The 14,732-nt window shown below is 42.4% G+C and overlaps 1 protein-coding gene across 10 annotated transcripts in view; it reads right to left on the bottom strand.

Moving 5' to 3' along the window:
• Positions 1-14,732, bottom strand: part of NCOA2 (nuclear receptor coactivator 2) — a 272,180-nt gene that overhangs the window by 126,437 nt on the left and 131,011 nt on the right. The window lies entirely within an intron of this gene.

Here is a 14,732-nt window from a genome sequence, read left to right as displayed (position 1 = left end):
GTTTTCTCATCTCAAAAAGGGAAAACATACTAGATATTTTCATTTTTTAACTTTTCACTGTGCTAAAATACACATAACATTAAAAGTTACCACTTTAAGTGTACAGTTCGGTAGAGATAAGTCTATTCACACTGTTTTGCAACAGCTCTCCCGACCTTTTTCATCTTGCAAAACTGAAACTCTGCACCCATTAAACAACAACTCCCATTTCCCGTTCCCTCCAGGCCCTGGCAAGCACCATCTACTTTCTGTTTCTATGAATTTAACTACTTTAGATCCCTTGTATAAGTGGCATCAGACAGTACTTGGTGTGTGTGTGTGTGTGTGTGTGTGTGTGTGTGTGTGTGTGTGTGTGTGTGTGTGTGTGTGTGTGTGTGTGTGTGTGTGTAGATATTTTAAAGAATAATTATTTCAATACCTGGAGATCAAGACGAAGAGTTTTCATCTCACAAAATCATTTTACACAAACTGCATTATTCCTAGGTAAACCAAGCCAAAATTATATTCTTTAATACAGAAAACCCAAGAATTGTTATAGATACAACTAGACAGAAGGGATTATTATCATATAAAAGTTTTCTACACAAAAACTCTGTAATTTCTCAGGATCCAAAAAATTTGATAATTCTAATTCTGAAACTCCTAGTTTACTCTAATTAACCACTCAACACATAAATAACTTGCGTAGGGTGGAGTGGGTGTTGAATAATTCTCTTCCAGTCACTGGAAGGGACTGTGGCCACTCTGCTGGAACATGGTACCAACACCTCACCAAGTCTCCAGTGACCACACAGGGGTCAATGAGCACAGCTTCCATGAGGACCTGAGCAGAGAAATTCAGATACCAAGAAAATATACTTAAAACATTTAAATGCTAGCACATGGTGATACCTCATCACAAAAAGCCAAAGCACAAAGAACCTTTAAAAGTTATAATGATCTTAACAGCCACCTAACTATTTTCATTACAGCGTACTTAAAATCTAAAGTCAATAATCAGCCAGGGCATTATAGGAAACCAATGTATCATAGGAAACCAATCTCATAGTAGATATGAAAGAACACTTTTTTAAAGAAATAGCATAAAAACTGTAGGGGGCAGTTTTGTGAAATCCATCCACCTAAGTTTGTCCTTTTTCTGCTCACAACATCATCCAACCATTTCTACAGCGGTAAGGTGAGGTCACAGACACTCTAAAATGACCACTATGTTGTCCTTTAACTTCAATGGAGTTTTTTTTGTGTGTGTGTGGTACACGGGCCTCTCACCGCTGTGGTCTCTCCCGCCGCGGAGCACAGGCTCCGGACGTGCAGGCCCAGCGGCCATGGCCCACGGGCGCAGCCGCTCCGCGGCATGTGGGATCTTCCCGGACCGGGGTACGAACCCATGTCCTCTGCATCGGCAGGCAGCCTCTCAACCACTGCGCCACCAGGGAAGCCCTCAATGGAGTTTTTACAAATAATTTCCCAGCCAATCATGGGCAGCAGCAAAATTTGCTGTGAATTCGCTGATCAAATCCATCACAGTAAGAAAATGTCTCCTGCCAAACACTTCCAAGTAAAATGTCTTACTCCAGATTCTGTGCTTACACTTCAAGATGGATTGCTGTTAGCAAAGCTGCCCCTCTGTCATGTTTTCTGCTGGCAAGCACAAATAGGTGAAACTGTCTAACCCCATCCTGAGGGCAGACTGGTGGCTGCAGCAGACTCTATCATTATCAATTTTAACCCTTTTTCTTCACTAGGGCAGTAGTGTTTACAACGGAATTAGGTTAGATGATTTGTAAAGATGTTTCTACCTATAAGGTTTCCCAAGAGTGGTGCTTATATATATATAATTGTGATACACTTCTTAAACCAAAAGTCTGGTGGGAGGTAAAACAAGGATTCAATAGGGTGATGTTTCACTTTTAATAAATCAAGGTGAAATTTACATTCAGTGCAATAAACAAACCTTAAGAGTAAAGTTTAAGAGTTCTGACCAATGAAAGCACCTACGTAATCCACGCTCCTGTCTAGATATACAGCACTGTCATAGCCCAGCAGAGCTCTCCTGTGCCTACCCGCCCCTCCACCAACCACAACTCTTACTTTCTGGTATCACAGATTAGTTCTGCTTTTTCTAGAACTTCAAACAACGGGAACCATACAATAAGTATTCTTTACGCTTCTTTCAGCATAATGTTTTTGAGATTCATATGTGTTATTGCATATATTAACAATTTGTCCCTTTTCAGTGCTAAGGGTAATTCCATGGTGTGAATATACTGCAGCTCATCTATTCTCCTTTGATGGGCATTTGGGTTTTTTCCAATGGGGGCTTGTGGTAAACAAAATTCTAAAATGGCTCTGCAAGATCTCCCCACCCCCACCCCCCCACCATGTACACATCCTTCATAATCCCCAGCACTGTAAATATGGTGGATTTTCACTCTAATGATTAGGTTATGTTACATGGCACTATTGACCTTAAGGTAGGGAGATTATGGAGGTGGGCCTGGCCTAATCGTAACGGATTTTCTCCATCTGGCAGCAGCAGAAGTCTGAAGCCTGAGAAGGATTCTATATGCCTTTGGTGATGTGAAGATGGGGGAAACCACATGTCAAGGAACGCAGGTGACCTCTAGGAGCTGAGAGTGGCACTCGGCTAACATCCAGCAAGGAGAGAGGATGTCAGTTCCACCGCTGCAAGATCCTGAACTCTGCTAACAACGAGAATGAGCTGAAAGTGGACTCCCCCCCGCAGAGCCTCCAGTGAGAACTCATTCTTGTTGACACCTGCATTTCAGCCTGGTGATGCCCTGAGCAGAGAATCACACCAACATCATGCTCAATATCTGATCTACAGGTCGGTGGGCTAGTAATTGGGGGTTATTTGTGGTAATTTGTTACTCAGCAAAAGAAAACTAATGGGAGGGGGGTTACGATATACAAGTTGCTACCGATACACTTGTACAGCTCTTTTCACAGACATGAATTTTCATTTCATGCAGTTAAATACCTAGGAGTGGAATTGGGGGCTCATGGATAAGTGTAAGAAACTGTCACGGTGTTTTCCAAAGCAGCTTTACACTCCCACCAGCCATGCGTGAGAGCTCTGGGTGTCGCACAGTCTCACCAACGTTTGGCGTTGTCAGTCTTTTAAAGTTTAGCTGAAATTCTACGCGTGTTAGCAGCCTTCTGCACATATGGGGTGTGATCCTCGTCCACTTCCTTCTCCGTAGAGTTTTTATAACATTTACAGATAACACCACATAAAGCCCTGTTCCGTATTCTTTGTCAGCGTCTCTTATCATTATTATTATTTTTTGGGGGGCGGTACGCGGGCCTCTCACTGTTGTGGCCTCTCCCGTTGAGGAGCACAGGCTCCGGACGCGCAGGCTCAGCGGCCATGGCTCACAGGCCCAGCCGCTCCGCGGCATGTGGGATCTTCCCGGACCGGGGCACGAACCCGTGTCCCCTGCATCGGCAGGCGGACTCTCAACCACTGCGCCACCAGGGAAACCCTGTCAGCGTCTCTTAGGAGTTAGGTTCCTCCGCACTGGAGCATAAACACTGAAGGGCAGGGATCGTGCCTTTATTCCTCTAAATCCTTGCCGTCACCTATCCTAGTGCTGCTTCTATAGATTATGTAGTCAAATTTATGTATTGACATTTCTTTTTCCTTAAAAAGGTAACTATGTAGCAACATGAAAAATTGCTAATGAAGAGGCCACTTTGTAGGGAGGAAAGAGTGTGACCTTGGAATTACAGTTTTAGTTTGAATCCACTGCTAGATATACAACCTTGAGCAAGTTACTTAACCTCTCTGAGTCTTAGGTTCCTCATCTATAAGTGGGCGGGGGACATGCCTACACTGCATTGTTCTTGTGAAGATTCTATGAATTCTATGGAAAGCAAGTAGCCCAGAGCCTGGCATAGGAGGACATCAACTGATGGCAGCTATTATTAGCTCTTAGTTTCTTATGATGTTCAGCAAAAAGAAGAGAAACAATATCTTTCTGTTACAACTCTACAGAGAGCACGGAAGAGAATACATAAAATGACATGAGTTGGAGAAGGTGGATGAGACCATAGTTGATTTTAATTCTAATTTTTAAACCTTTAGTAATGTTTCCATAATTTTAAAATATAGCAAACTGCTGATAACTTCTAAAACCGGGTGAAGGGTACATGGCAGGGGGGTTATAAACTCTATTCTAAATTTCCATTATATACAAACCTCAATAACTAGAGTTCACTGTACCAAAAAAAGGGCAAATATTTACTCTACAAAGATTTCTTGATACACTAAGACCATACAATTTATTAATTCAAATGATTAGAAATGAGATAAACCCTGAAGGTGCCACATTTAACAAGTTGCAGTGTGAACAAACTTTAGGTCATTTATGAAATTAATTTTGTTAACCCATTAGCATTGTAATTCTATATTAAACCAAAATACCAAGTTTTGAAAACCTGATAAAATATCATGGAATAGTTAATCTATCTGTTAAATACATTTTTAATGCAATAAGGGATAAGTTGCATAAATGGTAAGTTAATAAAGTGAAAAGTAATAATACCCACTGAAGTGGCTGTTTTCATTAGGCACCCGTGTCCACAGAATTATGTCACTTGGACCTCTGGCCTCCTTCCTCAAGAGGTGAGCCAGGGATAGAAAGAAGGCCTATCTGGGAATATCCTGCCTGTGGATGTCAGCATGCTAACATTAACTAAAGATTTCATTCTTCTGACATGTAGGAAAATGTGCCTTCGAGAAGGCCCAACTGTGCTAAGCTAGCAGTGAGTGCTATTTTGTTGGGTTATTTCCAATAAAAGGCTTATGCAAACAGCAGTGCATACGTGTCTATGATACGACTGCAGGAGATTATACCCACACAAAAGACAGCTGAGGAGAAGGACTAGAGAGCACAATCACTTCTAAACAGGATTTGGCCAAGCTGCCACTTCATGAAATGAAATAATATACAAACAGCTCACTGTGTTTCCAACTCAGCATCTGTGCTTCATCCAACGACTTGAGAAGCATCACCTACCGAATGTGATTCTCCTCCCAATCAGTCCACATGTGAACTACTCCAAAGAGTCGCACTGATTCTTTGAAGTCACTGAGTACCCCTGGGTTACAACTAAAATTCCTAGGTGATCTGCTAACCAGAATGAATGAGAACCCTGGCGGTCTATCAGGGTTTATACCTTATATTCCTCAGGATTCTAAAAATGGCGAAGGCTCAGGGAGCAGATTAAATACCACAGGAATTTGACTCACTGATTAATCTAGCCCTCTGAAACTGGCATTATTCCCTAAAAGGCTCTGACAGGATCAACGACCATTTCGAATTATAAAATCACGAGGCTAAAAAGAACGTGAGAGCCATCTCACGCTGGGACTCCAGAAGTCTTCCATCTCAAATTCCCAACGTTGGATAACTCCACAGTCTCCAGTTAGACTTTTTCAATTCGTAACTTTAGTCATTTACATATTAATTAAGTACAAATCTTCCCCAACTGTTCTTAAGAGTTCAAAAAGTAACCAAAGGCTGAGACTAGACCATACTGCTTCTTTCTGCGAAACAAATTTATTTATTTTTGGCTGCATTGGGTCTTCGTTGCTGCGCACGGGCTTTCTCTAGTTGTGGCGAGCAGGAGCTCCTCTTTGTTGCGGTGCATCAGCTTCTTCTCATTGCAGTGGCTTCTCCTGTTGCGGAGCACGGGCTCTAGGCGCATGGGCTTCAGTAGTTGTGGCACACGGGCTCAGCAGTTGTGGCTCGCAGGCTTAGTTGCTCTGCGGCATGTGGGATCTTCCCAGACCAGGGCTCGAACCCATGTCCCCTGCATTGGCAGGCAGATTCTTAACCACTGCGCCACCAGGAAGCCCTGCTTCTTTAAAATGCTGGGAAGGACTGAGGTTCTAGGGACAAAACAGAAGAGCTATACCCTTTGGCCATGATGGCTTATGGCCTCAAACACACCTTTTTGTCCTCCTTAAACTCTGGTGGAATAACCAGATTTGCTCTTCTGACTCTGCTATTCTGTGGACCCTCTGTGTATTAAGTGCTCCCAACTAAAGCCAAAAGAGAGTGACAGTCACACACACCAAGGACTGGAAGAGCCTGGCTCGCTGTGCTCACTGGATCGTAAAGGAACGCTGGGCAGGTACTAATATGATAGTAAGACTTCTTGTTTTTTCTTTTAAAGATTTGTTTATTCTTTATTTATTTATTTTACTTATTTTTGGCTGTGTCAGGTCTTGGTTTAGCGGCACGCGGGATCTTCGTTGAGACATGCGGGATCTTTCGTTGTGGCGCGTGGGCTTCTCTCTAGTTGTGGCGTGCAGGTTTTCTCTTCTCTAGCTGTGGCATGCAGCTCCAGGGCGCGTGGTCTCTGTAGTTATGGTGCCTGGGTTTCAGAGCATGTGGGCTCTGTAGTTAGCGGCCCACGGGCTCTACCTGAGGCCAGAGAGCTCAGTAGTTGTGGCACACTGGCTTAGTTGCCCTGACCAGGGATTGAACCTGCGTCCCTTTCATCGTAAGGTGGATTCCTTACCACTGGACCACCAGGGAAGTCCCACTTTTTGTTTTTTTTTCTTGACAACCTTTTTAAACATAGATCTGACTGAAAGTCTTCATTTATTCACAAATCTGGCCATATAAACAGAAGAGACAAAAAAAGCTTCTCTTTGTGAAGATGCTATATTCTGAGGCAAATAGTTAATTATTCATCTATTCCAAATTTCCAAAGGCATAAGAGGCACTTGTGACACCAGGTGCTGAGGAACGTGCGTTCTGTGTTTGTCTAGAGGACTGCATCTCGCACAGCACAGCACAGCACTGTATCTCAGCACCAGAGCCGATTCTGGCTCAGCTTCAAGGGTCACTTGTTAAATGCTTCTGAATGAGGTGGATGATTTCTTCCTCCTCCTTCCCCTCACCCCTGCTCTTTCTTTTTCTGCTTTCCCCTTAGTTGTTCCTTCCTTTCATAATATTAAGTTTACTTACCCTTGCTTGGAAGAGGGTATATCATAGTATTGATAGCAAGTACAAGAAAAGAGTGGAAATATCATTAGAGGCAAAAAAGTAATCTTTCCTTAAAGCCCCACAGGCCACAGCAATAGTTTATAACAAAGGAAAAACACGTGTGATTCCTGACCTGATGTCTTTCACTTCTTTCTCGCTCTTGTTTCTTTTGTAGCTTCAGATTTATTTGTTTCATTCAACAAATACTTATTCAGTACCAATGTCATGTAAGGCACTAAGTCAGGCACTGGGAATACAAAAATGGACAGGACAAAAAAAGCTGTGCCCTCTAGAGACCCATCATCAAGGAAGGCAAACAGAGAAGTAGGCAAAACTTATATGATCAGAAATGCCATCTCAAGACGGGCTGTTACAAGATGAAGAGAGACAATGCTTAACTTTGAAAGGGAAGGGCCAGGAAAGACTTCAGAGAACGGTAGGACAAGCAGGACTCTATCAAGTGTGTGAGGAAGGGGAGAAAGAGGTGCAAAAGCAGGGGAGCATGAGAGCACATTTCTCACTCGGGCTCCAGTGACATTCCCAGGATCACAGCCAAAAGGTACCTAAAAGAAGGTGGTGGGAGAAGAGGCTGCAGAGGTGGGCGTGGGCCAGGCTAGGATGAGCTTTGTCTGCAGAGCTAAGGAGGATGAAATTCATCTTGTAGGAAGGAGGAGCCCATAAAAGGTTCTGAGCAGATGAATAACTAACTGTTTTTCTAAAAGAGAAAGATTTCCATAGGTAGGAAGTTTATGAAATGATTACCACTTGGGGAGACGCATTAGCAAGTTGTAACAATAAATCTGTGAGAAATGATGAGACTGTATGTAAAACAAGATACCTACCCTTAAGTCTAGTACAGCCCACAAATAAACCCTCACATATATGGTCAAATGATCTTTGACACAGGTGCCAAGATCATTCAATGGGGCTTTTTATACTTGTCATTTAAACAAATGGTTCTGTGAAAACTGGATAACCACATGCAAAAATAATGATGTTGGATTCTTACCTTACATATATAAAAACTAACTCAAAGTAGATCAAAGACCTAAGCATAACGGCTAAAACTATAAAATTCTTACAAGAAAACATAGGGGGAAAGTTTCAGGACACTGGCTTTGGTAATGATTTCTTGGATATGACACCAAAAGCACACATAACAAAAGAAAAAATAGATAAGCTGGCCTTCATCAAAATTAAAAACTTTTGTGCATCAAAGGATACCATCAACAGAATGAAAAGGCAACCTATGGATTGGGAGAAAGCATTTGCAAATCATATTTAGTTGATAAGGGGTTGATACCCACTGTAAATAAAGAACTCCTACAACAACCAAAACCCCCAAAAATTTGATATTAAAAATGGGCAAAGACCTTGAAAAGACACCTTCCCAAAGACATACAAATGGCCAAAAAGCACATGAAAAGATGCTCCAACATCACTAGCCATTATGGAGATGCAAATCAAAACTACAATAAGATACCACTTCACACCCACTAGGATGGTTGTTATCAAAAAACTAGAAAGTAAATATTGGCAAGGAGAAATACTGGAGAAAATGGAACCCTTGTACATTGCTGGTGGCATGTAAAATGGCATGTGGAAAACTGTGTGATGATTCCTCAAAAAAAATAAACATAGAATTACCATGTAACTCAGCAATTCCACTTCTGGGTAAGTACCCAAAAGAACTGAAAGCAGAGACTTGAACAAATGTTTGTACATCTATGTTTATAGCAACATTACTCACTTGGTAGAAGCAACCCAAGTGTCCATTGACAGATGAATGGATAAATAAAATGTGGTATACACACACACACACACACACAGATACACACACAATGGAGTATTATTCAGTTATAAAAAGGAAGGAAAATTTGACCTATGCTACAAGATGGATGGATGGATGGATGGATGGTGAAGACATGTTAAGTGTATGTAATAAGCAAGGCTCAAAAAGATTAGAACCTCTTATATGAGCTTCCCAGAGCAGTCCAATTCATAGAGGCAGAAAGTACAATGGTGGCTGCCAGGGAATGGCAGGAGGAGGAATGTGGAGTTAGTGTTTAGTAGGTACAGACTTTCAACTGTGGAAGATAAAAAAGTTCTGGAGATGGATACTGGTGATGGTTGTACAGCAGTGTGAATGTACTTAATGTCACAGACCTGGACACTTAAACATGGTTAAAATGATAATTTTATTATGGACATTTTACCACAGTTTTCTTAAAACTCGATACAGTCATACTTTAGTTAGGCTATGTCAAAAATGTCCTCATGTTCAGAGCTTTGCTTATGTTTTCTACACTGTCATTACTGCCTCAATGAAAGAGTGTTCTTTGTCAGCTGCCAGGATAGTTAAAATTTACTTCAATTCATATGAAGTAATACATTTAGAACTCAGTGGTTAGACTGAAAATTATCTCTAGCCTCTAAGAAGGGAAGCCAAAGCACAACAAACACATGACCATTCCTTTGGGAAGGATACATCTGGTCTCTTCTATACTGATCATAACCTCCATGCTAATGGAGCCACCTGCTATGTGCCCACGGTTTCGAGAGATTCGTGTTAGTTTATTAGTAGTCCATTAAGTAAAATTACCCCCAAATTTAGGAGTATTTTCTGCCAAACTTACAAAACAGGAGATAAAACCACGTGTCAACTAAGCAAGAGAAGCTCAACAAAAAGGTTAGAGAACAATTTACTTATTAGCTCAGAAGTGAGAGAAGTAAGAATAGCTTAGATATCTAAAATCTTCCTTAAGCAAGCCATGAAAAGCAAACATAGGTAACTCTATATAATCCAAGCTAACAGATGATTTCTAATTTATTTCTATTTTACTGTGGAACAGAGTAACTGATGTACACTAATTCAAAGGCAAAACTACTGAGACACGAAATGAGACTGAGTCTCTCAAGGCTGGACCCTGTCATGGAATCCGTGAGGCCTGGCAAATGCACAACACACGTGCTGTGGTTGCCCCTTCTCCCCCGGCACAGCAGACACTGCTCATGAATCGCTTGTGAGCCTGAGTGTGGCCTCTCCCGTCTTCCAACCCAGCACCCCTGGCAGTCGCTATAATCAATGGGATCGGCACCAGAGTTCTGAAGGCTTGCTTGCCTCCCCAGCACCAGGGCGAGAGCGGAAGAGAGGTTTGGGGTGGCCGTGAATCACACACAGAGATGATCCAGAAGAACCTCTGCTAATGCACGGAGGATGCCACCACCACAGGACAGATTTTGCAACACCAGTTGCTACGTGAGTGGAAACTGAATCTGTTGCTTTGAAGTAGCCACCTCTCCTTCCGGAAGCTTGTTTTAGACATGAATAAAGATCCAGGCAAGCCCTCGGTGATATCCTAAACGGCAGTTCTTTGAAGACAGAGCTTTTATCCTTGATAGGATTGAAGAATCAAGGGGCACGACTAGGGATATGCTCTTGGAGTTATGTTAGAAAAGTGATTTGCTGGTAAAGAAAACCTTCCCCCCAGCAGAGGAAGGTTTCTGGATGGCCAGCTACTCACCCCGTCTCTCTGATCCCGCTGCTCCCTCCTGGGTTTTACTCAGACCACACCCCCACCCGTTCCTAGAAAGCAGCTGGCAGAAGGCAGAGTGCAGAGAAATGGAGGCAAACTGACAAAAAAGGTTTTCAGAGATAGACCTAAACCAGCCTGTCATGGCTACTGAGTGGATCTGGACAAGCAATGGGAACCGAAGTGCAGCTGTTTCATGGTTGTACACGGAGATGTCAAGACCACGGCTACGTTATCCAGTCAGACCATTCCATGAGAGGGTAGTTTTATTATTTTTGATCTTTTATTATACTTCCCCCCTTAAACATGGCCAATTTCATAAAGAAGCCCCATTCTTTATAAGCAAGGCATCTTACTCAGATTACATCAGGTCAAAACTATTTAACAGACTAAAGGGGGAAAAAAAGCAATAAAGACACATTAAAAAAAAGAATCAAACATGCTTAGCACTTACCATGTGTCAGATATTGGTAAAGCTGTTTATTGATATTCTTATCTCTTTTCCTCCCAGCAATATTATCCGGCTAGTACTATCATGTCTCCCAGTTTACTAAGGCACAGAGAGATCAACTAAAGCTGGTAAGTAAAAGGAGCAGGGTTTGAATTCATGCAGTCCGGTTCTAGAGTCTGTGCCTGTACCCGTTACACTCTACACAAAAAGAATAGAGGGTACTTATGCTTAATGATCCCCAAGTGTGCAGGCATTGTGCCAGCTAGGTGTTCTGCACGTAGTGTCCCACTGGTTCCTCCAAATACCATATGACACTGGCTTAATCTTCCCCTTTTAGGGAAAAAACTGAGGCTCAGTGAAGTTAAATAACTTATTCAAGGTTACACAATAGAAAAATTGTACACACCGGTTATTTATTAGGTACAAACTACATGCCAGCCAATCTACCATGTATTCTCTCTTTAATCCTCTCTACAGCCCTGTAACGTAGGTATTAATTCATCCCTATTTTACAGCTAAGGAAAATGAGGCTTAGAGAGAGGTTCGGTAACCTCATCAGAGCCAGATCAGTAAGAACAAAATTTTAACCTCAGACCAGTCGAGTCCCACATCCCCAGTTTTTCCCCTCTGATGCTGCTGTAAATAAAACTTTATGCATAAGCTATGATATGCAAGGCATTATGAGCGGTACAAAGATGATTCAGCTCCGTTCAATAAGTTTGCAGTATAAAAAAGGAGAAAGGGCTGCTACGCAAATCACTATAACTTCCATTCATCTATTCCTCAACTATTCATCGAGGTCCTTACTATCTGTAGGCACTGTGGATATAGCAACCAACCAGATAAAAATCTTTGCCCTCCTGGCCTTAACAATCTAGAGAGGGACAATAAACAGATAAATGAGTAAAAGATACAATATGCAAGCTAGTGGTTAAGTGCTAAGGAGTAAAAAAAGAAATGGAGGGGGGTGAGCAAAGAAGGGAAGCTGGGGACATTTCAGCTAGGGCAGCCGGGGACTCTGCTGCTCTCTGCTAGACCTTTAGACAAGTAGCCGGCTTCCATCACTGGGACAGCCAACACTGGCCTCCTCACCTTCCCAAACAGGCCACAGGGTCCCTGGCCCTCCTGAGAGCCACGGATAAATCTATTTTCTCACCATTTCCTTCAAGGCTGGTACAACTCGGCTTCTGTCAGAACACCTTTATCAATACTTGGCTTCAATGACACTGCACGATCATGCTTCTCTTCCTACCTCACCTCCCTGACCTGTGTTGAGTCTACTTCTCCCTGCCACCAAGCTAAACAAACAAACACACCCCAAAACCCTGTGGCTATCACTTGAACAATACCCTTGGTTTTGCTTCTGACTATAAAGCCACTCCTTGCAGATCGCATCTGCTGATGCAGGTCCTGTGATCACATCTGTAAAATGGGGACATGATGCACACTTCAGCCTCACGACATCACCTCAGCTCCAGTGCCCAACTTCCAGCCCCTTACAGACCTCTTTCCTGGATGTGTCCGAAACTGAACCCCTCACCTCTCTCAGGACACGCCTCCTCCTCTATCTGCTGCTTCTCATTTTCTGTCACCCAGTGAGTTTTCTGTAACTCCTCCCTCTCTCTCAATCTTCAAACCCAATCAATTTCCAAGATCTTTAGACAATACTTTTACAGTTTCTCTTGATCACATCTCCTTCTTTCTATTCCTCTGCAATGGCCAGAATTTCCTCATCTCTAAAGTAGGCTTCCCCAGGAATGTCTCCAACGTGTCAAGGTTCCCCCTTTCCCTACTTATCCTAGGATCAGTATCAAATTTCAGTGCCATGGTCCCTTCACGTTGAACTTGGGCATAGAAATCACCATACAGTAAAATCCTCAAATCACTGAGGATGAAGCGTGATGAGTATTAACAACCACCTATCACAGTTCTTAACATGCAGTAGGGACTTAAAAAATGGCAGTTCTCTTATTCTTATTCCCTGTGAAATCAAATAGGGATCTGGCATTCAGAGGCCTGTGCAATCTACCTAGTTTTCTAGGTTTTCCAAGCAAATATTCCTCTAGCTCTGTGGTCTCAGTTCTGGCCAAACCAGAGTGCCCAGTGTTCTTAGACTTGACACATCACTCGTGTAGTCTGTCCCTTTCTGTTGAGAGTGAGGTGTCCCCCTGCCATTCTCTGCCTCTCTAAACCTTACTATCCTCCAAGGTTCATCACCTCAATAGCCACGTCCTTCTGAAGTTTCCCCTCAGCCATTCATACAAGAGACCTTTCCCTATCTCAATCCCCCAAAACCACCAACTGAACTCTAATAGCACCTTACAGTCAATTTATAAATACGTATCGATCATTTGATATGTGCCGGGCAATGTATCAGAAACTGGGGACTGAAATGTAAGAAACTACTATATTCTTTGTATATCATGGTTATTATTAGCTATGTACTTATTTTACCCTAAGTATACCCTAAGAAAGTGGCCCAGCACTATGACTTTAAGCTCTTTGATGTCAGAGCCTGTGTATTACTCATCTTTGTATTCTCTATAGCAGTTATTATGATACCTTGGTAAATAATATAAGATTAAATTGTTAAATTTGATGGCACCGATAACAATTCTGCAGTATTTCAAAAACATTTTACTCCAGAGACAATTAAGGGGTTTAGAGCAAAAAATTAACTATTACTAAAACACATATGAGAAAAATTACTATTATTTGTAAAATTTTAGACAAAGAAATAAGTATTACATAGTAATTGGGTGCATAACAGTTTACTGTGATTTAAATACAAAGCCAGGGGCTTCCCTGGTGGCGCAGTGGTTTAAAGTCCGCCTGCCAATGCAGGGGACACGGGTTCTAGCCCTGGTCTGGCAAGATCCCACATGCCACGCAGCAACTAGGCCCATGAGCCACAACTACTGAGCTGAGCCTGCATGTCTGGAGCTTGTGCTCCACAACGAGAGAGGCCGCGACAGTGAGAGGCCCGCGCACCGCGATGAAGAGTGGCCCCCGCTTGCCACAACTAGAGAAAGCCCACGCAGAGAAACGAAGACCCAACAAGCCAAAAATAAATAAATAGATAAATTAATTAATTAAAAATACAAAGCTAGGATTAGAATAAAGAGTCTCAGACTATGCCCAATCTTCAAAGTCTAAAGAATATGTCGAAGCAACGAATAAATAAGAATAAGGGCTTCCCTGGTGGTGCAGTGGTTGAGAATCTGTCTGCCAATGCAGGGGACACGGGTTCGAGCCCTGGTCTGGGAAGATCCCACATGCCGTGGAGCAACTAGGCCCGTGAGCCACGACTACTGAGCCTGCGTGTCTGGAGCCTGTGCTCCGCAACAAGAAAGGCCGTGACAGTGAGAGGCCCGTGCACAGTGATGAAGAGCCGCCCCCGCTTGCCACAACTAGAGAAAGCCCTTGCACAGAAATGAAGACCCAACACACCAAAAATAAATAAATTAATAAACTCCTACCCCCAACATCTTCATTAAAAAAACAAACAAACAAACAAAAAACTTAAAAAAAAATAAGAATAAGACAAACTCAGTAAAACCCTCAATCCTTGTACTAACTTTTATTACATACTTCGGTATTTTGTTATTGAGTGGAGATCCGCCATGTAAAAGTCTTATGACTGGTACAAACTATGCCATATGTAAATGAGAAATTAAAACGCCTGAATAAAGGACAAATTCACTGCACTGGGTCCCTGATTCGGGA

Source organism: Monodon monoceros, unplaced genomic scaffold (genome assembly GCF_005190385.1).
Source record: "Monodon monoceros isolate NGI ecotype Baffin Bay Population unplaced genomic scaffold, NGI_Narwhal_1 Super_Scaffold_14, whole genome shotgun sequence".
Lineage (NCBI taxonomy): Eukaryota > Metazoa > Chordata > Mammalia > Artiodactyla > Monodontidae > Monodon > Monodon monoceros.
The sequence above is the reverse complement of the archived record's forward strand: the minus strand, read 5'-3'. Positions and strand labels throughout refer to the sequence as shown.